We start from the raw sequence: 25,999 nt of genomic DNA, 5'->3' as shown, positions 1-25,999 counted from the left end.
ATAAGCCTTACCAGGTCTCACACCTTTCCCCAGCCTTCTGGCTATTGAGCTGGTGAAATGAGTTCAGAAAAACTTTCAATAGTGATTTAAGACTGTATTAGTTTCCTAGGGCTATTGCAACAAAATCTTATAAACTGGGTGGCTTATAGGCACAGAAACGTATTGTCTCACAGTTTTGGAGGCTAGGAGTCCAAATTCAGGGTGTCAGGAGGGACATGCTCTCCTTTCTTGTCTCTTGTCTCTTCCCTGGCTTGTAGGTGCATCTTCACATGACTGTCCTTCCTCTGTCTCTCCATGTCTCTTCTCTTTTATAGGACACAACTCAGATGGGATTAGGTCTAACCTTACTAGGGTACGCCACACATTACTTTATCTGATGACATCTTCAAAGACCCGATTTCTAAACAAGGTCACGTTCGCAGGTATGGAAGTTAGGAATTCAACATATCTTTTTAGGAGACACAATTCAATCCATAACAAGGACTGTGGATTTGGATATTTCCATTAATGGCACCTGGAAGTCCAAAGACATACTTGACCCTTCCACGGCAGTGTTTACAGTTGCCTTTGGACCTTTTGTTTGTAGGCTCCTCCACAGGTAGCAGAGGTCATAAGTCCACTGACCTTGAGTGTTGAAACCAGACTGGGCAGATTTCAGGTTTTTAGACCCCTCCCACATGCGCAAGTGGTGCCAACACCTGGCTTGGATGAGTGTCCTTGGAAATTAAAATTTGAGATGAAGTCTCACCCTTTCACTTTTGATGGCGGCCCAAATACAAGACCCTTTCAAGCTCAGTCCTGGCTCAGAGCCAGGTCCAACTCGTAGCTGCCTGGTGGAGAAGCTAAAAGAACCAAAAACCAAAAAAAACCCGTTGCCGTCGAGTCGATTCCGACTCATAGCGCTAAAAGAACCAGCACCTTGAAAAGGTTGAGTTTGAGAGGATGAATGACTGGCCCAGATGGCACTCAATGGACCTGTTGGGGGTTGAATTGTGTCTCCCAAAAAGATATGTTCAAGTCCTAACCCCCGGTACCTATGAATGTGACCTTATTTGGAAACAGGGTCTTTACAGATGTAATCAAGTTAAGATGCGTCATACCGGAATAGGGGGCCCTAAATTCAATGACTAGTGTCCTTCGAAGGACAGAGAGCTTTGAAGACAGACACACACATACGGATGGAAGATGGCTATGTGAAGACAGAGGCAGAAATTGAGTGATGCAGCTACAAGCCAAGGAATGCCAAAACCACCAGAAGCTGGATGAGACAAGAAAGGAGATTTTCCCTCAAGCCTCCAGAGGAAGTGCAGCACTGCCGACATCTTGAATTTGGACTTCTCCGCTGAACTGTGAGAGATTGAGTTTGTATTGTTTTACGCCATCCAGTTTGTGGTAATGCATTATGGAAGCCCTAGGAAATTAATACAGGCCCTTTGTCGTTGTAGGCTGATTTCTTCCCCCATAGCCCATGGGCAAGTTCTTGGAGGGGGCTCGGAGTTTGCCCACCACAAGTCCTTCCTTTTACAGAATGAGACCAGAGAGGGTAAGGAACTTATTTAAGGCAGCCAAGGGGTGGAGGCAGAGCTGAGAGCATTAACACCAATATAAAGAGACAAGGGTATCAAGTGGGACTTACACGTATTTTCACATTGCAGCTGAGGCCCAAGTCTAAGGACCCAAACCAAACCAAACGCACTGCTATCAAGTTGATTCCGACTCATAGCGACCCTATAGGACAGAGCAGAACTGCCCCATAGGGTTTCCAAGGAGTGGCTGGTGGATTCAAACTGCCTGCCTTTTGGTTAGCAGCCGAGCTCTTAACCACTGTGCCACAAGGGCTCAAATCTAAGGACCAAAAAAAAAAAAACACACACCAGACCTGTTGCCGTCAAGTCAATTCCAACTCATAGTGACCCTATAGGGCAGAGCAGAACTGTCCCATAGGGTTTCCAAGGAGCGGCTGGTGGATTCGAACTGCCGACATTTTGGTTAGCAGCTGAGCTCTTAACCACTGTGCCAGCAAGGCTCCAATCTAAAGACAGAAGGCTCTAAATATCCTACATTCTAAAGTTCTAAGATCCCCACCACCCCCAGTGAGCTGCTGGGGATGGGCCAGTGACCACCCTGGTGGGCTTGCCGGAGGTGTCAGTTCAGAACTGGCACAGCAATGCCCCTCCTCGCCCCTGTCAATATAAAAAGACTGGACCCAGTTCAGATTCAGGTCTAACCTGAGAAAGAGCAGTCAACCACGTGGGGAGGGCTCTTCTTTCTCTCCTCAAAGCCAAGGGCTCTTGTAGTTTTCAGTTGTCAAGTTGGTCCTCAACCCACAGTGACCCCACACACAACAGAATGAAAACGCTGCCTGGTCCAACACCATCCCCATGATCGGCTGCAGATCAGATGGTAGTGACCCATAGGGTTTTCGTTGGCTGATTTTCAGTAGATTGCCAGGCCTTTCTTCCTAGTCCCTCTTAATCTGGAAAATCTGCTGAAACTTGTTCAGCATCACAGCAACACGCCATCCAAAAGATAGGAGGTGGCTGACATGAAGTTCATTGTCTGGGAATTGAACCCGGATCTCCCGCGTGGAAGGTGAGAATTCTACCACTGAACCATCAAAGCCCAGGGCAGAGGGGCTTTAAGAGAATCCCTCATAATAATGGTGGGGGTGCTGCCTCTTTCTTCTGCAGTTCATGATCTACTCAACCAGCAAAGTCACTGATCAGCCCCTGGGTGACCTGTGAGAGAAGGCAGAGCTGAGAGAAGAGACAGAAGGGGCAGCTGCAGGCCCACTGTACAGCCAGGCAGAGACATGAGACCTCATGGGTGGAGGGAGGACTAGGAACCAAAGCTGGGCTTCAGCTGTTTTTTCTTTTGATACTTCACCCTAGAGGGCCACCAGCAGAGTGAGGGAACCTTAGAACTAAGGCTGAAAGCTGGACCACATTTGGTGGAAACTGGAGTAGGCAGGATGAAGTGATGGGAAAGTCAGGGCATAGAGAAGTTCAACAACTGGCCTGCGGTCACACAGCTGGAAGGTGGCAAAGCCAGGATCTGAACCCAGAGAGTCCGGCTCCTAAGCACAGCAACACAAGGCCCCTCAGCACAGGAGACACAGTTACTGGAAGAAAAGTAAAACCAATCCATGTTTCTATCCAACAAGTAAAGACTCAATGAACTAACTATACCATGGCCTTGCTTTAAGGGAACTAGATTCCTGGGTGGTACAAATCATTAACGTGCTCAGCTGCTAATGGAAAGGTTGGAGGTTCGAGTCCACCCAGATATGACTCAGAAGAAAGCCTGGTGATCTACTTCCAAAAGATCAACCACTGAAAACCCTATGGAGCACAGTTCTACCCTGACACACATGGGGTCGCCATGAGTTGGAGTCGCTCGACAGCAGCTGGTAGACTCCAAGTTGCTGGGAATTTTGAATCCACCGTGTCCGTCTATACCATCTGCCCACCACCGCCCTTTCTCCTCCAGAGAGATTAGAGTTCCCAGGAGTGGGTGCCGGAGAGAGGAGATTGACCAGGCAGCTCTCTCTGGGCTGACCTGAGTAGGTACCCTCGAGGCTGGTGGGCCCAAGGCATCTCCCAGTCTGGAGCAAGGGCTGAACTGTGCAAACTGGGTTTTAACACGCCCCTCTGCCCAGCCCATGAAGTGATGGACAAGTCAGTCATGCCACGAGGCAGGAATGAGTCACCCTGCAGACAATGTCCCACGTTGTAACTAACACAAACACAAGATGCAAATGAACATTCTCAGCCACCAGCACTTCTACCAGGCTCCTGTCCCCAAGGGGGTGGAAAACTGTCCTGGGGCTATTCAGAGGGCTTAAAGCTGCTCCCCAGCCCCTGTGCCACGCCTCCCGTCCTGTGGCTTCTCCTTCTGTTCTCGGTGCCCCATGTGATTTTCCCATCTTCTGGCTTCAGTATCCCCTCCTGTTCAGTGGAGACAATCAAGACCTTCCCCACTGAGGGACTGATGTCCTCGGGGCACTGGGCAGGTTTCTGGTGGGCCAGCCACCCTGACACCCTGGGCCACCTCGAGCTTGCCCCCAAGCTCTGCTTAGAGGCAGGATTTGCCCAAGATGCTGGGCCTGGGTACCCATGGGTGGTGGGAGAGGGAGCTGGCCGCGGAGATCCCGGCTGTGCTGGGGGTCAGACACAGCACCTGCAGCCTGTACCTGCCCTTCTGCCCTTCGGCACACCCCTTTCCATCTGATGAGTCAGTTGTCAGCTGTTTCTTGTGACTTGTCAGCAGAACCCCACCAGCTTTGGGGTGGGGCTCAAGGGGGAAGAAGGTGGGACCCCCCTCCAGGACGATGCCCTTTGTCAAAAGCCTGCAAGAAAGGCCTGGCTCCTCTGGCATCCCACTCTGAAATCCCCTCCCCACCTTGCCGTCCCCTAAGAGAAGCTCAAGTTGTGAAATTCCCAGCTGCTGCTGGGAATGCATCCCCCAACCCGCAATGCGGTGGGGTAGTGTTGAAACATTCAGCAGTGGGGCCTTCTCTCACTGCTAAGTTCCTCTTCCAGAACAGCAAATACTCATACTCCGTACTGGGGACCCTAGACAGGGCAGAGAGGCCTGGAGTAGGGGGAGAATGGGACCCTGGAAGGCACAGAGGGAGGGAGGCCTGTTCCACCCCCTCTTGACATGACCCCATGGTGCAAGAGAGGGGTCATTTTCTCTAAAGTGCAATGCTAGTCAGAAGGGCAGTGTCTGCCCAGGCCCCATCGTGCCGTCAACTTCCTGAGGCAGCCCACACAGGGCAGGGAGGGGCTTCTTTTCTTGGGAGGCTTCTTAAACAATGCTTGGAGGGTCTATATCTTATAGGGAGGGAGGGATGGGCCTTCAGGTCCTGGCTGGCACCCCAAACTGCTTCCCACTGTTCTGGAATAAGAGAAGCACCAGGGCACGTGGTCACTCTTCCCTCTCCCCTCCTGTCCTGAGCGTTCCTTCATTGCCCCCCACTCTCCTGCTCTGACTGCTCAAAGCAGATCTTTCCTGTGACCTAAGTGAAAAAAATCCTCATTCCCTGTACAGGACACAGCAGAAACGAAAGAGCTCCGTTACCTTTGGGAGGTGGGGATGAGAAATGGGTAGAAAGAAAGAGGAAGGAATGAGAAGGAGGGATGAGGCGGAACAGGGCTTCTCTGAGGATCATTTCTGTACAGCTTTGACTCAGAACCAGAGCAAGGCTTCACAGACCTGTGATTAAATAAATAATTCAAACCGACCAGGATATGAGGGGAGGGAGACCAAAATGAGATGCAAATAGTAACAAATTAACCTAACTACATTACCAATGATTAACATAACCACATTGAAGGGATAGGGGAGAAAAGACCTCACCTAAGTAACTTTGGAGTCCCTGGGTGCTGCAAATGGTTAAGTGATCAGCTACTACTAACAGAAAGGCTCGTGGTTTGAGTCCACCCAGAGGTGTCTTGGAAGAAAGGCCTGGTGATCTACGTCCAAAAAATCAAGGTTATAAAATTCACTAGCAAAGATGTGGACCTAGAATTTCTATATAATGTTTATACTTATTTCTGAAACTGCTAATTCCTCCTCTCTTAATCTGAATGTTGTAGCACTGTTAACTATACTCCTGTGAGAAGCAGATTTAATAATTAGGAAACAGATCCCAATTTGTATTAAATATTTTTATACTACATCAGAATTCTTTTTTAAAATTTTATTTATTTTGCTGTTGTTGTTGTTGAGAATATACACAGCAAAACATACACTAATTCAACAGTTTCTACATGTACCATCTAGTCACACTGATTACATTCTTCAAGTTGTGCAACCATTCTCATCCTCCTTTTCTGAATTGTTCCTCCCTCATCAACATAAATTCACTGCACTATGCCTGACAGAGACTGGAGAAACCCCAAGAGTATGGCCTCCGGGCACCCTTTTAGCTCAATAATGAAGTCATTCCCGAGGTTCACCCTTCGGCCAAAGATTAGACGGCCCCATAAAACAAAATGAGATTAATGGGGCACAACAGCCCAGGGACGAGGACTAGAAGCAGGAGGGGACAAGAAAACTGGTAACAGGGAACCCAAGGTCAAGAAGGGAGAGTGTTGACATGTCGTGGGGTTGTTAACCAATGTCATAAAACAATATGTGTACTAACTGTTTGATGAGAAACTTCTTCTTCTGTAAACCTTCAACTAAAGTAAATTAAAAAAAAATTCACTGCCCCCTAAGGATCCTATCTAATCTTTTGAGTTGCTGTTGTCAATTTGATCCGATATAGATAGATCTTAAAAGAGCATAATGCTCAAGGCAGACTTTCTTTACTAGTTAAGTTAAACTATTGTTTGGTTTTAAGGAGAATTCAGGGGATATTTTTGACTTAAGGTTTAAAGATTATCTCAGGGCAATAGTTTCAGGGGTTCATCCAACTTTCATGGCTCCGAGAAATCTGGAGTCTATGAAAATTTGAAATTCTGTTCTGTATTTTTCCCCCTTTTGATCAGGATTCCTCTATAGAGTCTTTGATCAAAATGTTCAGTGATGGTAGCTAGGCACCATCAAGTTCTGGTCTCGTGGCAAAGGAGGCAGTTTTTCTTGGAGGCAATTACCAACACATTCGATATCCTCCTTCTGTTTCTGATGCTCCTTCTTCCTTTGTTGCTCCAGGCAAATGGAGACCAATTGTTGTGCCTTGGATGGCCACTTGCAAGCTTTTGAGACCCTAGGCACTACGAAATGAACTAGGAGGTAGAACAGAGGCACTAAACGTGTTATTAGGCCAATTAACTGGGATGTTCCATGAAATCGTCACTCTAACCTCCAAACCAAGGAACTAAATCCCATGAGGTGTTTGGTTGTACATAAGCAGGCTCAGCAGTTACTCTTTTTTTTTTTTTGCCTTGTTGTAAATATACCTATCACACAACTTTTACCAATCCAACTTTTTACAGGTGTGCAACTTACTGACAGCAATTACAATAATTAGCTGTGCAACCCTACCCTTAATCAGTGTGATATTTCCACCACCATTATTGTTCTTGTTAGGTGCCATTGAGTCGATTCCAACTCATAGAGACTCTATGTACAATAGAATGAAACACTGCTCGGTCCTGCACCATCCTCACAATCGTTGTTGTGTTTGAGCCCATTGTTGCAGCCACTGTGTCAATCCATCTAGCTGAGAGTCTTCCTCTTTTTTGCTGACCCTCTACTTAACTCTGCCTTTTCTCCTCCCTCTCACCCCTGGTAACCACTAATAAACTTTGTCCTCTATACATGTGCCTTTTCTTGTCTTTTTATATAAGTGAGGGCCTACAATATTTGTCCTTTTGTTATTGACTTATTTCACTCAGTATAAAGTCTTCCAGCTCCATCCATATTGTAGCATGCATCAAGACTTCATTTCTCCTACCAGCTGAGTAGTATTCCATTGTATGTATGTATCACATTTTGTTTATCCATTCATCTATTGATGGACATTTAGGTTGTTTCCACCTTTTGGCTATTGTGAATAGCCAATGAACCCAAAACCCCAACCTAATCCACTGCCATCAAGTCAGTTCCGACTCATGGTGACCCCACAGGGTTTCCAAGGCTGTAAATCTCTATGGAAGCAGACTGCCACATCTTTGCCCTGTGGAGCTGCTGGTGGTTAACCACTGTGGCACCAGGGGTCCTTGCTGCAATGAACACTGGTGTACAAGTGTCTATTTAAGTCTCTGCTTTCAAGTCTTTTGAGTATACATCCACTCCTCACTTATCGACATGGTTAGGCTCCAAAGAGCAGGTCATTATGTGAAAATCAGCATTATGCAAAAATGGAGGATGACCACATCAGATCACAAAATGGAAGATAAGTAGATCATTACATAACTGCCAAGTTACATCCTTACCTAACCGCCAAACCACTGAGAATCATGGTCCAGCCAAGTTAACACATAATCTTAACCATCACAGCCAACGTTACACTTGCCTTGCACCTCCACGTTTGTTACTTCCAGCTGTACGTCATTAATGTGCAAAATAGTTGGATAGCAGAGTTTTTATTACTGTAAATGTGAAATGTACGCTAACAAGATAATCAGTAAGTGAGGAGTAGGTGCATATCTACGAGTGGAATTGCTGGGTCATATGGTAGTTCTATTTTTAGCTTTTTGAGGAACCACCACACTGTTTTCCACACTGGTTGTACCATCTTGCATCCCCACTAGCAATGGGTAAGAGTTCCAATTTCCCCACATCCTTGCCAATATTTGTTATTTTCAGTTTTTTTATCTTAGACAGCCTAGTGGGAGTCAAATGGTATCTCATTGTGGTTTTTGACTTACATCTCTTGTGGCTAATATATCACAATTCTTTAAAAAATTATTTTTTATATTTGTATTAAATTCAATAACTATGATAACAGCAGTCTTTTTGACAGTGACTTTAAGTTTTATTTATTTCATTGCTCACTTTTTTTTTAGTATTTTTTATTGTACTTTAGGTGAAGATTTACAGAACAAATAGTTTCTCATTAAACAGTCAGTACACATATTGTTTTATGACATTGGTTAACAATCGCATGACATGTCAACACTCTCTCTTCTCGGAGGACCTTTTTTTTTTTTTTTTTTTTTTTTGGTGAAAGTATACATAGCCAAAGATACACCATTTTGAAAGTTTCTACATGTACAATTCAGTGACATCGATTACATTCTTCCAGTTGTGCTGCTATTCTCACTATCCTTTTCCAAATTATTCCATCACCATTATCTTCAACTCACTGGCCCCTAGGCTTCCCATCAAACCTTTGGAGTTGCTGTGTCAATTTGATCTCACACAGATAATTCTCTTTTATTTTTTTGTACCTTAGATGAAGGTTTACAGAACAATTAGTTTCTCACTGAACAGTTAGTACACATATTGCCTTATGACAATGGTTAACAACCACACAACATGTCAACACTGTCCCTTCTCAATCTTGGGTTCCCTATCACCAGCTTTCTTGTCCCCTCCTGCCTGCACTGCTGTGCCTCATTGTATGGGGCTGCTCACTTTTTTTTGTTTGTTTGCTTATTTTTTGTACCATGCCATTCTTATTTGTGAGTACTTTGAGTCATTTCTTGCTTAGCTGGAGAACTTTGAGCAATTTCAGAATGGGTGTGTGGGTGATGTACTTTCTGAGATTTTATAGGTCATATCATTTGTTGAGGCTTTGCCAATTACAGAATTGAAATAATTCATAATTTTTCACCTTCCAAATGTGTATAGAAACCCAAGGTAATCAACTGAAAAATTACTATAATAAAGAATAGAATTTGGTAAGGTGGTTGGGTATAAAATTAATACAGAAGTTAAGAGCCTTCAATCACACAAAGGAATAGTTACAAACTGTGCTGAAAAAAAGATTCCATTTATCATAGCAGCAAAAAGAATAGAAAAAGAAAAAAATAAACTCTAAAAATATGTGAGATTTTTTACGATGAAAACTTTTGAGGAACACAAAGGAAGGCAAAAATAAATGATGTTGACATCTTTGTGATATTACATAGGAATGGAAGTGTCCACTCTCCGCAAGTTAATCTGTACATTTAATGTGATGCCAATAAAAACGTGAAAGGATTCTGAGGTGGGAGTGTGAATAGTCACACTCATTATAAATTTCATACAGGATAATTAATAAGAATCACCAGCAAAACTTTTTAAAATGAGAGTAATGAGGGGGAGACTAGCCCTATCAGTTTTTAAAATATATTATAAAGCAAAATAATTAAAACAATGTGATACTATCCCCTGAAAAGGCAGATCAATAGAATAAAATAGAACGTCCAGAAATAGACGCCAAAACATAGGAATTAAATATAAAGAATATTAGATACCACTTTTTGACAGCTCATTCTTGTCTGGCACTGTTTTAACTCTCTGAATCATCACAATGTATGTATGAGGAAAGCACTATTATCATCCCCATTTTACAGATGAGCTCTCTGAGACACAGAAAGCTATTTGACCAAGGTCACACAGCTAGTAAAGAGTAGATCCAGGATTTGAACCAGGCACTCTGCCTCTAGAGAAAGTAACAACTCAAATCAATGGGGAAAAGACAGATTATTCAATAAAAGGTGTTCGGCCATCTCGCTGGCCATCTGGGGAAAAACCCTGGATCCATATCTCACACTGGGGCAAATACCAAAAGGATCAAAGATTTAAGTGTAAAAATGGAAACCATAAAGGAACATAGGAGAATTATTTTGTAATCTCAGGGTGGAAAAGATCTTTCTAAAGATGTCTACAAACCCAGAAGCCATTAAAGAAAAGGCTACTTCATGTCTATCTCTTGATTGATTTTACCTCGTCCTCACTGAGCCCTTTGAGTCTTTCTTTTGCTCATGGAAGTCTTAAAACATTATTTCTTTGGTCATGGGATCGCCTCTCTCTAGCTTTTTTTCTCCTTCTGAAACTCTTAGCAGCCACATGCTTGCTCTTCTGGATCTTTCTACAATGTCTCAGCTCTTCACCCTAATCATATTCATTTCTTTATCTCTTTCCTCTGAGTTTCTGAACATTTTATTTAGCTTATGTTGAATGCATCAGTTCCATTTTCTTCAAGATCCGATCTGTTTTCCACTGTCTTGTTTTAAAATCTAGCGGTGATCTTTTTCATCAAAAACAATATTTTCTGATGTTTGCTTGTTTTCTCCATAGATGCAATGTCTTTCAAAATCTCTCGTTTAAAGACTTGTATAATGCCTCCTTTTTAAATAGTGCTTTAAGTGAAAGTTTATAATTTAAGTTAGTTTCTCATACAAAAATTTACACACACATTGTTATGGGACCCTAGTTGCTCTTCCTATACTGTGACAGCACACTCCTCCTTTCTACCTCTGATTTCCCGTGTCCATTCAACCAGCTCCTGACCCTCTCTGCCTTCTCATTTCACCTCCAGACAGGAGCTGCCCATTTAGACTCATGTATCTACTTGAGCTAAAAAGCACACTTTTCACAAGTATCATTTTATGTCTTATAGTCCAGTGTAATCTTTGTCTGAAGAGTTGGCCTCGGGAATGGTTTTCGTTTTGGGCTAACAGAGAGTCAGGGGGCCACGTCTTCCGGGGTCCCTACAGTCTCAGTCAAACCACTAAGTCTGGTCTTTTTACTAGAATTTGAGTTCTGTACCCCAATTTTCTCCTGCTCCGTCAGGGACTCTCTGTTGTGTTCCCTGTCAGGGCGGTCACTGGTGGTAGCCAGATACCATCTAGTTCTGGTCTCAGGCTGATGGAGTCTCTGGTTTACGTGGCCCTTTCTGTCTCTTGGTAATGCCTCCTATTTTCTTGCAGATCATTTTTTTCCAACCCTTCTCATTGGTCCATTCCTTTTCGTATCTGCTGATTTTTCTGTTTGCTCATCCTTCTGAACAGGGATCTGGATTTGTGCAGTATTGTGAGCCTGGGGTTCTGTGAGAAATTGTTTAGGTCTCTGTTTAATCGTAAGAATATCATATGTGCTAACTGTTGTATTAAGTAATTGCACTTACATAATCCAATGACATTTTATATTTGTTCTAGGAGAAAAAGAGCTTCAAGTTGACACAAAATTCTTCCAAAGAGGAAGGAAAATGTATTTAGAGAATAAATACATAAGGATGTTGGTGCAGATAAGTTTCAGTATTGAAAATGAGAAAGAGGGAATGAATGAACGAACGAAGGGAGGGAGGAAAGAAGAAAGGAGGAAAAGAGGGATGGAGGCAGTTATTGAGTGTTCTACGTTGGACACTATTCTGGGCATCTTCACTTGATTACCTAGTTTAATGATCTTAATCACCCCACGACATAATCATGGTTAGCCCCAATTCCTGCAGTTCATGGAGGGTAAGCCATTTATTTGCCCAAGTTCCTGTGATCAGAATTCTTATGGCCTGAGCCAGAAGCCCATCCAAAGTTGGCCTGATTCCCAAAACCAACATCTCTTCCTACACTATGTTCATAGGAAATCATTTCTACTGTTTTCTAGGCACCTAAAGGGCTGAGTATGCTGTTCCACCTCTGTGTTATAATTTGAGACTTCCAAGGAAGATGTCTTGCACAAAAATTGCCTGAATTTCCATCTTCAGAGATTCTTTCTCCATGGGCTAAGGTTGCTCACTTCCGCTATCCTAGCTTACATTTCAAGATGTAAGATTTTCAGAGGGACATTTAGCTACCTAATGAGTATATTATGCTAGCAGTAATGGACAGTGGGCAGCAGAAGGACTCCAGGGCCAGGAGTGAGAGGAAATGTGAAAAGGTAGGTGGGTACAGGGGGAGGGAGAGGGAGGAGGGCGGAGTAGAAGTGTGCAAAAAGGGAGAACCACTAAGGAAGCATAGACAAGCCTTCTGCCCACTTCCCAACTTTGTTCAAGCTCTTCTTTACCAAGAAAGGACACAGGAAACAGTACAGAGTGCTCAGAAAGACTGGAGTTGTAGTTAAGACCAAGAAGAAACAGGGTGAGAAACAGCGGAAGGAGTAGGAGACTCATGTATACAGCACCAGATATGGTATATGGTATATGGCACTCCACACCAGATCCTCTGCTTAAGGCTTGAAACCCATTCTCTCATTTCCTCTGAACAACCCTATAAAACTCTGAACACACAAAGATGAGGAAAGTGCAGCTCCTAGTAGCTAAATGACTTGCTCAAGGTAATACAACTCGTCAGTAGCACGAGCAGAATTTGAACTCAGGTCTGTCTAGCTCCCCTCTATCCAGTGAATCATCTGGAAGAGTATTGAAAAGAAAATAGGATGTATGATATTATCTTTGCATATAATATTTACAATAATAGTAGCTAATATGAAGTGCCCCCACGCATCTGTTAGTTTGTCTAATGCGTTGGCTTGCGTATTGCTGTGATGCTGGAAGCTATGCCACTGGTATTCAAGTGCCAGCAGGGTCACCCATGGCGGACAGGTTTCAGCTGAGCTTCCAGACTAAGACAGACTAGGAAGAAGGACATGGCTGTCTACTTCTGAAAAGAATTAGCCAGTGAAAACCTTATGAATAGCAGCGGAACATTGTCTGATATAGTGCCGGAAGAAGAGCCCCTCAGGTTGAACGGGCTCAAGCATAACAACAATTGTGAGGATGTCACAAAACCGGGCAGTGTTTTTTCTGTTGTACAGGGTCGCCATGTGTCAGAACTGACTCGACGGCACCTAACAACAACAATATTAAGTGAGGGCTTATTATGCGTCAGTCACTTTTCTAAGCGTTTTATATGAATTAGCTCATTGAATTCATGTGAGGTAGGCATTTTTATTCCCATTTTATAGATAAGGAAATTGAGGCACAGCGAGTTATCTCAGCTGCCCAGTGATATATGTCTTCTCTGGGCATGCCCTAGACAATTTAGCTTCTATCTGCACAAAACTGAGGCACTGGTGGTTCAGTGGTAGAATTCTCGCCTTTCACGCAGGGAACCACTTTGGCCCAATGGACCTCACGTGCAGTCACCACCCATCTGTCAGTGGAGGCTTGCATGTTGCTATGATGCCGAACAGGTTCTAGTGGCGATTCAAGACTAAGACAGACGAGGAAGAAAGGCCTGGTGATCTACTTTTGAAAATCAGCCCATGAAAATCCTATGGATCACAATGGTTCGGTCCGTAACCGATCATGGGGAGGGCACAGGACCAGGCAGCACTTTGTTCTGTTGTGCATGGGGCTGGGGGCTAACTCAATGTCAGCTAACAACCATAACAACAATGTGCATGTAAAGGAAGCTAGAACGGAGCTAGAAATGAGCAAACTGAAGTTACTGCTAAGATGGGATAATTTTATATGAACTTACCGAGGTGTAAACTCCAGGCAGCAACCAAATTCCACGGGCCCCCAAGCTAAACCATGAGCAGCTGGTGCTGGAGACTGCCGCATTCCAATGTAATGCCTGTCTTGTTTGCTAGCAAATTGCTGTCAGAGTAAAAAAGCAGCAAATGAATGTAAAGGTAGAAACTTTAAAAAGGCCCAACACACATATTTTGACAGCTTTCTGGTTTCTCAGGATGTGGACAAAAGATTGTGATTGTGACAAACTTCATTCATATATCCCAGACTTGACACTGAAAAGCCAGCTAATGGGTGCAAACAAAAAAAGCTCCAACAGAAGTCTGCTCTATCTAGCCAAAGGACCAGAAAAGGGTCAACTTAGCAAGACAGAAAACTTTTGGACAATAATTGCTCTACACCAGCCAAACAACACAGAAAAAAACTGTGGCCCCAGTCCCACCAGCAAAGGCTAGGTGGTGATCCTAGATTTCCACTCTGGCCGGGCTATAATGAGGTGCCCCAACTCCCCTGTCATAGGTGGTACCTTTCATCCCCACTGGCAGTAATGAGTGTCAATGGAGACAACTGAGGAGCCTGGATGGGCTTCTTCCCCTACCAGACAGTAAAAAGGGACACCTCCTACCCTACAGGGGTGGCGTTAGAGGGGGCCTAACAAAGGGTCAGGACTTTCCCCACTGCCCAGCAGTAATGAGTCACATCACCCCTCTGGTGTCACAGGAGCAGTAATGAAGCACTCTTACCCCTTCTAGCCAGGGAGGTATCAGTGGAGGCTTAGTGGGAACCTGAAACTCCCACCCTACCCAACAGTACTGAGGGGCACTCCCCAAGGTCAGTGGGGGATAAGTGTGAAATCTGGATTCTTCCCCTACCAGGCAGTAATGAGGTGGTGCCCCCACTTCCCCTGTCAAAGTGGTATCAGAGAAAGCCAGATAAAACAGAAGGTTTAAATAAATCCAGAGCCTCACAATCCTCATAATACCTAAAATGTCCAGGTTTTAGTCGAAAATAATTTCTCATGCCAAGAAAAGGCAGATCTCAAATTGAAAAAAAAAGGACAATCAATAGATGCCAACACCAAGATGACAAAGATGATAAAATTACCAAAGATTGTAAAGTAGCCATCATTATAAATGTTTCAACGAGCAATGATAAACTCTCTTGAAACAAATGAAAAAAAAAAAGTCTCAACAAACAAAATCTCAGCAAAAAAAATAGAAGATATAAAGAAGAGCCAAATGGAAATTTTAGGACTGAAAAATACAGTAACTGAAATTAAAAACTTACTGGATGGGCTCAACATCATAACAGAGGGGACAGAGGGAAAAAATCAATGAATTTGAATATAGAACAATAACATCATCAATCTGAACAACAGAGAGAAAACAAGCAGGAAAAAAATGAAAAGAGCCTCAGGGACATGTGGGACTATAATAAAAGATTTAACATTTCTGTGATTGGAGTCCCAGTGGCAGAGGAGAAAGAGGGCAGGACTGAAAAAATACTCAAAGAAATAAATGTTTGAAAACTTGAAAATTTGGAAAAAGAAATCAGAAACAAACAAACAAAAACAACAGAGTGAAAAAAAACAGAAAACAAACTAGAAGAACAGACTTAAGCTCCAACATATCAATTGTTGTTAGGTGCCACTGAGTCAGTTCCAACTCATACCAACCCTATGTACAAGAGAACAGAACACCACCTGGTCCTGCGCCATCCTTACAATTGTTGCTATGCTTGAGTCCATTGTTGCAGTCACTGTGTCAATCCATCTCATCGAGGGTCTTCCTCTTTTTCGATGACCCTCTACTTTACCAAGCATGATGTCCTTCTCCAGGGACTGGTCCCTCCTGATAACAGGTCCAAAGTACACAAGATGAAGTCTCACCACCTCGCTTCCAAGCAGCACTCTGGCTGTATTTCTTCCAAGACAGATTAGTTCATTCTTCTGGCAGTCCATGGTATATTCAATATACTTGCCAACACCATAATTCAAAGGTATCAATTCTTCTTTGGTCTTCCTTTTTCGTTGTCCAGCTTTCGCATGCATACAAGGCAACTGAAAATATCATGGCTTGGGTCAGGCGCACCTTAGTCTTTAAAGTGACATGTTTGCTTTTTAACACTTTAAAGAGGCCTTTTGCAGCAGATTTGCCCAACACAATATGTTGTTCGATTTCCTGACTGCTGCTTCCATGGGCATTGATTACGGATCCAAGTAAAATGAAATCCTTGACAACATCAATCTTTTCTCCATTTATCATGATGTTGCTTATTGGTCCAGTTGTGAGGATTTTTGTTCTCTTTATATTGAGATGTAATCCATGCTGAACGCTGTAGTCTTTGATCTTCATCAGTAAGTGTTTTAAGTCCTCTTCACTTTCAGCAAGCAAATTTGTGTCATCTGCATATTGCAGGTTATTAATGAGTCTTCCACCAATCTTGATGCCACATTCTTCTCCATATAGTCCAGCTTCTTGGATTATTCGCTCAGCATAGAGATTGAATAAGTATGGTGAAAAGATGCAACCCTGATGCTCACCTTTCCTGATTTTAAACCATGCAGTATCCCCTTGCTCTTTTCGAACATCTGCCTGTAAGTCTATGTAGAGGCTCTGCATGAGCACAATTAAGTGTTCTGGAATTCCCCTTCTCAATGTTATCCATAATTTCTTATGATCCGCACAGTTGAATGCCTTTGCATAATCAATAAAACACAAGTAAACATCTTTCTGGTACTCTCTGCTTTCAGCCAAGAGCCATCTGACATCAGCAGTGATATCCCTTGTGCCACATCCTCCTCTGAATCTACCTTGAATATCAGGCAATTCCCTGTTGATATACCGCTGCAGCCACTTTTGAATGATCTTCAGCAAAATTTTACTTGCCTGCCATATTAATGTTATTGTTCGATAATTTCCAAATTCTGTTAGATCTCCCTTCCTTGGAATGGGCGCAAATCTGGATCTCTTCCAATCCTTTGTAGCTGTCTTCCAAATTTCTTGGCATAGATGAGTGAGCACCTGCAGTGCTACATCGATTTGTTGAAACATCTCAGCTGGTATTCCATCAATTCCTGGAGCCTTGTTTTTCACCAATGCCTTCAGTGCAGCTTGGACTTCTTCCTTCAATACCATCGGTTCTTGATCTTATGCTACCTCCTGAAATGGTTAAACGTTGACCAATTCTTTTTGGTACAGTGACTCTGTGTATTCCTTGCATCTGCTTTTGATGCTTCCTGCATCATTCAATGTTTTGCCCATCATTGTTGTTGTTAGGTGCCATCGAGTCAGTTTCGATTGCAAGCAATTCTAGGTACATCAGAACAAAACACTGCCTGGTCCTGCACCATCCTCACAAACTTTGTTATGCTTGAGCCCATTGTTGTAGCCACTGTGTCCATCCATCTCATTGAGGGTCTTTCTCTTTTTTTGCTGACCCTCTACATACATTAATGGTAGAATCATAAAATGGTACAGCCACTTTGAAAATTGGTTTGGCAGTTTCATAAAATTAAACAAATTCCTATCCCCTTGATCCAGTAGTTGGACTCCTTTGCCCCCAGAAAAATGAAAGCATGTCAACAAAAAGACTTGTACAAAAACATTCACAGTAGTTTTATTCATAATAGTTTCAAACTGGAAACAAGCCAAACCATCAATAGGAGAATGGATAAACACATCGGGTTTATCCATACAATGGATTACTACTCACCAATACAAGGGATAAAAAGGAACAAACTAATGATACACCCAACGACGTGGATGAATTTCAAGAACTTGTGTGAATTAAACTGAACGCTAAAAGATAGACACTGCCTGATTCCATTTACACGAAGTTCTAGAATAGGCAAAACTAATCCAAGTGAAATAAACCAAGAGCGTGGTTGCCTCTGTAAGGGGTGAGGGGAACTGACCAGGAATGGGCAAGAGGGAACTTTATGGGATGATGGAAACAGTCTATATCTTGACAGTACGGGCTACACGGGTGTGTGTGTTTTTCATAACTCATCGAAGTGTACAATAAAATCTGTGCATTTCACTGTATGTAAATCATACCTCAATAAAAATATTTTTAAAGAGTCATGCAATGCAAAAGTGTATAAAGTAAATCATGAGAGTTTTTTCTTAGTCTGACCATTCACTTGCTCCCGATTCTCCACTTTCAAACATATAGACATTCTCCACCTTTCTTTTTTTTTTCCTTGGGTGGTGCAAATGGTTAAGTGCTCAGCTGCTAACCAAAAGGTTGGAGGTTTGAGTACACCAGAGGTGCCTCAGAAGAAAGGCCCGGTGATCTACTTCTGAAAAATCAGCCATTGAAAACCCTATGGTTCTACTCTAACACACATGAATTCGCCATGAGTCAAAGTCAACTTGATGGCAACGGATTGGTTTTTCAGAGAAGGCCTCCCTAACCCCTAGGCTGGGTTGGCAGATATCCCCTGCTCCCTGGAGCTCCCATAGTTTCTCTGTTTCCCTTAAGCTTGCATTGGTGATCTGGTATGTAATTACCTGTTTCCTCTACTGGACTTTCAATTCTATAAGAGCAGTGGCCATCCACCATTCTAACCCCAGAACCTGGCACTGGACTTGGACGCATTCTCCCTGGACAGTTACGTCAGGGCCCCACCCAGATACGTGGCCAAAATGTTACGATCACATCAGAAATAGTCAGGGGATATTCCTCAGGCCTCAAGGGGAAATCACGTCCATTGCAACTTCCCAGTGAGTCAGCCTCTGAGGTGATGAATAAGCTGTTCTGGGCCACCCACAGTGTGGGCAGGTCACCTCAGAGACCCTGCTTCCTTCCTAATTTCCAAAGGATGAGACTCAGGTGAGAACCTAGCTTCCCAGGAGTTGTTCCTGAGGACCCCAGGGACAAATTTAGGGTGCGATTAAGTTCTTTCTTTCTGTATATCGTTCCTTTCCCTCACCCAGGCCCCATGATAAGAAGGGCAACCAGTCTCGGAGAGGTTTGTGGCAGGAAGGTATAAAACTCTGAACTCTTGGACAGGTTCTGGCAGAATGGAGCTCAGGGTTGGATTTCAACTAACTTAAGGTACAGAAATTGTTATTTCTTTTTAACTTTTTAGTGAGGTTCAATTCACATAATGTAAAATCCACCATTTTAAAGCATACAGTTCAGTAGCCCTTAGTATATTCAGAGTTGAGTGACCATCACCACTAATTCCAGAACATTTCCACCAACCCAAAAAGAAACCCCACACCTATCAGCGGTTACTCCCCATTTCCCCCCTCCCAGCCCCTGACAACCACTAGTCTACTTTCTGTCTCTGTAGATTTGCCTATTCTGGATGTTTCATATAAATAGAATCATGTGATACGTGGTCTGTTGTATCTGACTTCTTTCACTTAGCATAATGTTTTCTAGGCTCGTCCACACTGTAGCATGTAATTGCACTTCATTCCTTTTTATTGATGAATAATATTTGATTGTATGGATATACCACACTTACTTCTTAAATAACTGGGTTCAGACATATCAAAGATTATCAAGATGGCTCAGGACCGGGGAACGTTTTGTTCTGTTGTACCTAAGGTCACCGTGAGTCAGAGCCAACTCGACAGTAACTAACAATTTCTTAAATACTTGAATTTATGGACCAAGATTCCTATCAGACACCAGGGGGCTACGTGCTCAAGCTCAGAGCAGGAGAAAAAGACGAGAGACATTATCCAGGTTTGACCCAAGCTTACCCTTGTGCATGAGGGACAGTAAGAAATGAACTCAGCCTGGAGTTCCTTCTCTGATAAAAAGAATCGTGCTTGGGAGTCCCTGGGTGGTGTAAACAGTTAAGCACTCAGCTATTAACCAAAAGGTTGGGGGTTCCAATGCACCTAGAGGCACCTCAGAAGAAAGACCTGGCAATCTGCTTCTGAAAAGGTCACAGACTTGAAAACCCTATGGCGCAGAGTTCTACTGTGAAACACATGGGCTCACCATGAGTAGGTATCAGCTCAATGGCGGCTGTTTTTCTGTTCTTTTTTGAGTCTCATGGGCTTAAATATACTGCTGCTACTGCTACCAGCTACTACCCACAGTGGAGCCCACACTGCCTGCCAGGCACGGGACTATGCGAGCACTTGAACATGGGAAAATCTTTCAAGGTGGGCGTGATTCATCTCTATTTCACATATAAGGAAAATATGGTTCTGAGAGATGAAGTCACTTTCTCAGGGTCTGCTGCAGGTGAGAGCAAGGACTCTAACTCAAGTCTAAACCCCAAAACCAAACCCATTGCCTTTGAGTCAATTCAGGCTCATAGTGACCCTATAGGACGGAGTAGGGTCCCATAGGGTTTCCAAGACTGTAACTCTTTACAGAAGCAGACTGCCACATCTTTCTCCCATGTAAGGCTGGTGGGTTCGAATAGTCGACCTTTCGGTTAGGAGCCAAGTGCTTTAACCACCGCGCCACCAGGGCGTCTCAAAAAAAAAAAAAAAAAAACACAATGAAACCCATTGCCATAGAGCTGATTCCAACTCATAGCGCGCCTCAGGTCTGCCTAATGCCAAAGCCCTTCTAGAGTTCTTGACCCCATTGCTCTGGGAGCAGGAGTTCCTAACCCTTTTTGTCTCATGCACCCACTTGGCAGTCTGAAGAAGTCTACAGACCCTTCTTCAGAATAATGTTTTAACTGCACACACAAAAATTGCAAGGGAAATGAATCATACTGAGATGCAATGAACAAAAATTCTTCTCATTAAAACTAATAATCAAATCCAGCAGTGGGTCTAATAACTTATCATTCTGAAATAGTAAAAAGCATAAACAACATTCAAAATACTGGTAACAACTGTAAAGTGATATGAAAACATCTGGATTTCTGTTGACAACAAAGTCACAGGTGCTACTAGGACAGCTGTGGTTTGTTGCAAGTGTTCATAATGGAAGGAAATGCAAAGCTTCAGTTAGAGGTGAGTGAAAATACAGATGTTAGATCTTCCCCACCCAAGTTCAAAGACTCCTGAGTGAGAAACTGTGCTCCCAGAAGCTGTTGGACCAGGGAGAGGGAATGTGGGTGGAGAGAGGAGGGAGGAGCCTCCCCCAGAGCCTTTGGGAGTCCCTGAGTGAGGAGTCACCTTCTCTAGTCCAAACTGAAAAAAAACCAAACACAGCAGAACTGTCCCTTAGGGTTTCCAAGGAGCGGCTAGTGTATTCAAACTGCTGACCTTCTGGTTACAGCTATAGTCACTGTAGCTCTTAACCACTGGGCCATCAGGGCTCCTTCCCTAGTCCAGAATTCCTCCAATTCTCTTTTTTCTTGGGGAGCTCCCTAAATAGAGTGTTTTTCAATTTCTCAGGCTGGCCCCCTAGCTTAGCTTAGTTTTACACATCCTGTCTCTCTCTGGACAGTTCAATTTTAAAAACAACACCCCCAGAGAAGACTAGGGAGTTTCTAATCTCTCATATCAGACTTCATGTATGACTTCAGGAGGGCAGCCCCTAAGCCCCGGTTCCCCTGGGCAGGGGAGGCCCCAGATGAAGGGGAGATGTGGAGGTCCCAGCAAGGACGAAAGCCTGGGGCAGAGCCCGCCAGGCGGCGGGGTGGACAGGCAAAGAAGCTCCAGCCCACCTCACCTCTGGGGGGCTTGCCTGGGGAACAGCAGAGCAGCAGTTAAGCCACATAACCCGTCTAGGCCTCAGTTTCTTCATTCATAAAATGGGAGGAGGGACTCCCCATAGTAGGCAGATTATAAGGTGGGGAGCAAACAGCAAGAAGGCTTGAGTACAACCCCAAATCAACCACGAAACATTCTCAAAGGTCAGCCCTGACAAGATGAGACCCAAGAAAACCTCCCCAAGGGACACCAGGAAGCAAAAGTGCTTTCTGGCACTTTATAAGGACCCAGCGCACAAAATGACCACAGTCCCCGCCCTCCTGCCGCCTGCATTCCAGAGCCAGCAAGGGGCTGGGCCAGAGCAGAGCCAGGCTCGGGATCTCCTCCCACTGCCTGTTCTTTCTCTGTGTGTGCGGCTGCTAATCGGGGACTCTTGGTGAGCCCCTGCTCTGGGCCTCAGCGTCCCCATGGGTAAAGTGACATCGAGGGTCTCTCCAGCTCCAGTCTGACCCAGAAAGGGTAAAGGATTTCCCTCCTAGGCCACACCAGCCCCACTTATCAGCTTGTAGGTCTCAGGACAGCGGAAGCCCCTTGGGCTGTCCCAGCTGCGGGGACCACTGTACTCCTGGTCTAACCACAGTGACAGAGGTGTGAGTATAGGGAAGCGGGTGCAGGGAAACCAGATTCCACAGAAGCACTTGTTCATAGTTACACGCATCCTCAAGACACAACGCCTGTTTCCCTGGTTACCTGGATCTGCCCTCTCCGCCCCCACAGCAGTGATGGGGAGAAGAGGCAAAGACTAGAGGGAGAGAGAAAAAGAGGATGCATAGACGAAGTACAGAAAGGGAAGGAATGGCGGACAAGGAGAAGGTTTGAAGGGCAGGGCTGAGCAGAAACACCCTGAAACCTCCTGAGACTGAGGCAGATGAAAGGAGTTCAAAAACAAAAACCAAAAAGTCAAAATGCACGCCAGCAGCCCCAATGTTTCCTGTTTTTCTAACAAATCACCAGTGATTTCCAAGAAAAGCAAGCTGTACGTGCTGCACCCTGGGCAGAGCCGCAGAATTTGCACATTTGGCCTGTGCTTCGAGAGCAGCAAGGAGAGTCAGGGCACAGGAAGCCGCTGAGTGGCCCCAGGTCTGCGGCTCGTAGGAGCCGTGGGGGCTGGCCCTCGCAGCCAGGGACGGTCAGGAGCTCAGGGCAGGACCAGCCACAGCCACCTCTGGATGCCTGTGCACGGCCTTTCCACAGGAGCTTCTTACTGTCGGCCAGTCAGTTCTTCCGTATGGTCTCCCTAAATCCTTCCTGCTGTATTAATGCAGGCGTCAATACACTCACCACCACCCACCTGTCAGTTTGTCATACTGTGGTGGCTTGCATATTGCTGCAATACTGGAAGTTATGCCACCAGTATTTCAAATACCAGCACGCTCATCCACGGTGGACATATTTCAGCAGAACTTCCAGGCTAAGGCAGACTAGGAGGAAGGGCCTGGCGATCTACTTCTTAAAATTATCCAATGAAAACCCTATGGATCACAACGGAGTATTGCCTGATATAGTGCTGGAAGATCAGCCCCATAGGTTGGAAGGCACTCAAAGTACACAGTGGTCGCAACAATGGACTCGAGCATGCCAATAACGGTGATTATGGTGCAGGAGCAGGCAACGTTTCGTTCTGTTGTATGTGGGGTCACCATGAATAGGAGCAGACTAGGCAGCAACTAACAATAGCAACAATTTACTCATTAAGACAGGGGAAGACAGAAAGATCACTCTGTACTCAGAAGCTGCTTTGGGGGTATTTACGTGCATGGGCTTTCCCACATCTATCTGAATTCTCTGAGAATTTCCCAGTGGGGCAGGGTTTCTTCAGAGAGGACAACTCAGGCAGGGGGCTCCTCAGAAGGTAGCCCCCTGCCGCCATCCAGCTTCTCCCCTACTTGTTGCAGAGGGTCTCATAGAACCTGGGCTCTTTCAAAAGCCCCTATGGGATGGGCAGACCCTGAAGCAGAGCTGAAAATCAGTCTCGTGACCCCAAGACCTCCACTACCTCTCACATCGGCCACTGCCTCCTTCTCACAGCCTCCCCAGGAAACCACGCCCGCCCCATCTCCTGACCCCAGCCAGAAATACACAGCTGGCCCCTGAGAGCCCCTTCCTGCCCCCTGCCTGCTTCTTCCCTCCTTTACCCACACCCTCCTCAGCAATTCCTCTCCCAACTCCTGAAGCATCACCTGTGTCCGGATGCCCTAGACTCTGAGGAAAGGTGCCATCTTTGGGTTTATCTGGACAGAAAACTGAGCACCTTCACTTCACCCATTCAGGCTAGGGCAATTCAGGCTGGAGCACACCTGGCCTGCAGGGTCCCAGCTTAGCCCCACCATCGCCCACCCACACCAGGCAAGGCCAGGAGGCAGGCTGCGGGGGGTGTCATGGAAGGAAGAAAGACAGAGGGACATTCCCTATCCTCTTTGAGCCCAACCCATGGGACTCTTTTCTGGCGGGTGACCCTTGGCCCAGGAGCCTTGTCACAGCAGCATCCATGTAATTAAATCCAGGGACCCAGACCTGGGCACTGAGCTGTGGGACTAGGGAAAAAGGGTCTACAGCTATCCTTTGATAATTAGTCCCACAATTGCCAGCTCTGAGGTTAACAGTTCAGTGTCCAATAATTTTATAACAAATAAATAAGCCTGAGAAAAAGAAAGACATAGGAGGGCTCTTTCTCCCCAGGAACAGTGTGGTGCCTGGGGCTGCAGGCAGCCATGCTGTGGGGAAGCCCAATGAGCCTACAAGCTTCACTTACTGTGTTAGCTCTGGCGGGCTTCTAACCAAAGCCTAGCTCCCTCCTCACCCCACTTCGAAGGAAGAACTGAGTCCTCTCCAGCTGCAGGAACACTCACTTTCAAGCAGACCTTGACTTCCCACCCACTCAGGAGGCAGAGCCAGGACCCAGGAGCATTAGCCAGGAACCTAGTCAGTGGGGTCAGACATGTGATTGGACACTGGCTCCAGGGAATTCTTCCCTATCCAACCAACTTGCCTTCCTGCAACACAGACACATACAGCCTTCAAGGAATGAAAATTTGGTGCCATAGCTGTGTTCCCTCTGGCTGTGCAGATCGTAAGTCACTCCTTGAGTACTCCTCACTCATAAAAGAGGCTTCATCACCGGAGAGCCCGGGACAACAGAAGCCGTGTCGGCAACAGACAATAAGCAAACAATATCTGCCTTATTTGTTAGAAGACTAGCATAGCACTTGGAGCTCTGAACCGCAGTGCTAGATATGTGACTATCTGGTGGTTACCATGATGTAAGGAAGCCCAAGCCACATCGAAAGGCCCTTGTAAGCATTCTAGTTGACGGTTCCAGTCCCCAGCTATTCAGGTTCTTCCCAGCTGAGGCCCTAGACATCACTGAACAGAGACAAGCCATCCCCATTGTGCTTGGTCCAAATTCATGACCCAAAGAATCCATGAACATAATAAAATGGTTTTAGTCTTATATCACTAAGTTTTGGGGTATTTTGTTACATAGCAATAGTATCTAGAACATACACATCTGGTCTAGCCACACGCCCTGATACAGAACAGGTCACATGGCTTGAAACTACTGGACCATGTGTTCAGAAGAGCCCAGATGGAGCCATTGGAGAAAAAGCTACCCAGAGATGGGTGTCACCCACCAGGCAGCTAAGATAATCACAGCAATTCAGAGATGGAAGAGTCCTTAGAGGTTGTCCAATCTAAATTCAGTTACTCAAAAACAACAACTTTCTTATCAAGTGAATATGGTCCACAAGATATTTTGCTGGATACTGTGGTAGATATAAAGATGACTAATGCACAGTTTGTCATTTCAAAGACTGAGATTTGTTGATGCTGGCAACACACAAGGTACACTCCTGCCTCAGGACTTCTGCACCTACTGTTTCCTCTACCTGGAATGCTCTCCCCTCAGATGTCTGCTTGGCTCACACTCTCACCTCTTTTCAGTCTTCTGTTCTCAGCGAGGACTCCTGACAACCCCCACCTATGGCACCTCTGTTTTCTTTTTCTCCACATCTCTTATCACCAACTGACACCCTGTATGTTATTTATTGTGTTTACTGTCTGTTTCTCACCCCCAGCCTCATTAGAATGTAAGCTCCATGAGGGCTTAGAAAAGTGCCTGGAACATATGTGCTGGATGAATGAACAAATAAATGAATGAAGAAGTAAACGATAAAGAGGTTTAAAGGAAGACGAAAGAAGACAGAATCACATAGACTCATATACACCTAGCTTGACTGAGGTATGGATGATGCTTCTCTCATATGAATCACAAAACTGACCCAGAGCCAAGGCCAGGGGGTGGCAGGGTGCTTTGCCTGGACACCAGCTAGACGTCTTATTAATCAAAATCAGGTCATCTGATAAAGCCCTACTCTTCAGATAATCTCACCTCTGGGAGGGTTGAAGAAGGAATGACAAAACCAGTATCTCCCATTTTTAATTCTGACGAGAACAATGAATGGTCTGTAAAAGAGAAGTGGGAGGAAAACAGGGAGAAAATGACCACATGGCTTCAGTGTTTGTGCTAATCAGGGAAGAAAATGCTACAGAATCAGAC

General features: G+C 44.8%; 1 protein-coding gene across 1 annotated transcript in view; it reads right to left on the bottom strand.

The window, feature by feature from the left end:
* Positions 1-25,999, bottom strand: part of PIK3R5 (phosphoinositide-3-kinase regulatory subunit 5) — an 81,288-nt gene that overhangs the window by 34,619 nt on the left and 20,670 nt on the right. The window contains exon 3 of the mRNA XM_023731072.1: positions 13,803-13,921. The gene's annotated coding sequence lies outside the window, so the exon portion shown is untranslated. The remainder of the gene's footprint in view (positions 1-13,802; positions 13,922-25,999) is intronic.

The sequence above is a fragment of the Trichechus manatus genome, unplaced genomic scaffold (assembly GCF_000243295.1).
Source record: "Trichechus manatus latirostris isolate Lorelei unplaced genomic scaffold, TriManLat1.0 scaffold00040, whole genome shotgun sequence".
NCBI lineage: Eukaryota > Metazoa > Chordata > Mammalia > Sirenia > Trichechidae > Trichechus > Trichechus manatus.
The sequence above is the reverse complement of the archived record's forward strand: the minus strand, read 5'-3'. Positions and strand labels throughout refer to the sequence as shown.